Genomic DNA, 2284 nt, shown 5'->3' on the forward strand with positions numbered 1-2284 from the left:
CCGTTTTAGCACACAACAATGAAGAGGAAGCATATTTTCTTGTGATTCTTTAATTCGTTATAACGTTGGATGCTAGTTTTCTTGCTTTAAACCTAATTACTCTTGTGACGTACTCTGGTTTAATATAATTAGTTTATTATTATTCTTTTGTGTTTGTTTATCATGTTTTTATATGAACCCATGATGACGATAAGTGCTATTATGGGCTAATCGTGATCATGGGGTCGTAACGGATTTACTATGGAATTCTTTAGTTAATTGTTTAATACCTTAGTGTGTGATGATTGTATGATATCTAGTATTGGTTGTGCGTATTCGTCTTATGTGCGTCGCGAACATATAAGATAGGGTGTTAATCTCTTGTGAAGCGACGATGGATCTTGAGATTTAGAACTTGCCATGCTAGCATAGGTTCATGTATGATGTGCATGATTAGTGGGTAACTCTAACATTTTTATTCGCCCTATGTAATCAAAAGGAATAACTTGTGCTTAAATCGTTATGTTGTCAATTTCTGTAGACATATAGAAACTCAACATAATTGATGCCTATTCAACTTCTATCTTAATTCTGGATGTTTGGTAGAATGGTATTAGTACAATGAAAGTTGGCTTTTATCAGTTTCGTGTTATTCAATTAATATCATCACTGTTGCATGCTAAGGGTAATAACAATAACTATTGAAGGAAGTAGTAATGAAGTTATGATCTCGTGAGTGTTTTAATATGGTTAATTCGAAGTGTTAATTAAGTGATTAATTAAGTAGTTAATTGTAGTTAATATTTAGTCAAACAATTCTAAGTGTTAGTGTCTTAACATTGAGAAGTAATCATACATTGGTGAGTGAGTTTAATTAAATAATAATTAGTCTGAGTCTCTGTGGGAACGAACTAGAAAGTATTCTATATTACTTGCGAACGCGTATACTTTCGTGTATTATTAGCGCGTGTTTTCGCCCTAACAAGTTTTTGGCGCCGCTGCCGGGGACTCGGCGTATTTGTTTAGTTTATGTACTTAACATCATTGGTCGTTAGGACTCAGTGATTAGGACGTAGTTGTTACTTATTATTTCTAGTTGTGTTTCAGGTACTTTAGCGAGCGTTTATGCAAACTTGTTCTCGTACTCGCAAGAGGACTTTAGATACAGCTGAGGAGACAGACGAAGTTCTTGATATTCCGGAGAAGATAGATTTTGAAGATTTCGGATTCAGGAACTGAGCAGAAAGAACCAGTAATCATGGGTGATCGTATTGTTCAGGCTGATCCAGCTCTTATGGACTTTTCTCGGCCTAAAATTGATGACATTCAGTCAAGCATTCTTCATCCGGATATTCAAGCTAACACCTTTGAAATCAAGCCGGGCACTATTTAGATGGTGCAGAATTCTGTTTCTTTTGGAGGAGCTGCGACTGAAGATCCTAACATGCATATAAGGAATTTTGTCGAGATCTGCAGCACTTTCAAGGATAATGGCGTGACTGATGAGGCTATCAAGCTGAGGCTTTTCCCATTCTCACTGAGGGATAAAGCTAAGGACTGGTTACATTCTGAACCAGCTGGGTCCATCACTACTTGGCAAGATCTTGCGCAAAAGTTTCTGGTGAAGTTTTATTCGATGGCAAAGACTGCTGCTATGAGGAGTGCTCTTACTCAGTTTACGCAGCAACCTACAGAATCTATGTGCGAAGCTTGGGAACACTACAAGGAAATGTTGAGAAAGTGTCCACATCATGGAATGCCCGATTGGATGGTGATCACTGGTTTCTATAATGGTTTGGGGGCCCAATCTTGGCCCATGCTCGATGCAGCAGCTGGAGGTGCCCTATGGGCCAAAAGCTATACTGAGGCTTATAATCTTATCGAGACTATGGTTGCAAATGAGCATCAAAACCCAACTCAGAGGATGATGCCTGGGAAGGTAGCAGGTATTCTGGAAGTCGATGCAGCCACCGCTATTGCAGCGCAGCTCCAAGCGCTGTCGATGAAGGTCGATTCTCTAGCTACATATGGAGTTAATCAAATAGCTATGGTCTGTGAGCTTTGTGCAGGTTCTCATGCTAAGGATCAGTGTTCTCTTATTAATGAATCTGTTCAGTATGTGAATAATTATCAGCGACAACAGCAGCCTGTGCCAGCTACTTATCATCCTAACAACAGAAATCATCCAAATTTCAGCTGGGGTAATAATCAGAATGCTATTCAGCCACCATATCGGTAAGGTGTGAGTAAACAGTTTAATCCACCTGGATTCCAGCAACCACAGTAGTATGCTCAAAGGCAATCA

General features: G+C 39.1%; 1 non-coding gene across 1 annotated transcript; it reads right to left on the minus strand.

Annotated features, from left to right (window-relative positions):
• Positions 1–1630: 1630 nt before the first annotated feature.
• LOC141662812 (small nucleolar RNA R71) lies at positions 1631–1737 on the minus strand. Its single transcript, XR_012550908.1, has one exon. It is a non-coding gene; the product is annotated as a small nucleolar RNA R71 (small nucleolar RNA).
• Between the last annotated feature and the right edge of the window lie 547 nt (positions 1738–2284).

This window comes from Apium graveolens, chromosome 5 (assembly GCF_009905375.1).
Source record: "Apium graveolens cultivar Ventura chromosome 5, ASM990537v1, whole genome shotgun sequence".
Classification (NCBI taxonomy): domain Eukaryota; kingdom Viridiplantae; phylum Streptophyta; class Magnoliopsida; order Apiales; family Apiaceae; genus Apium; species Apium graveolens.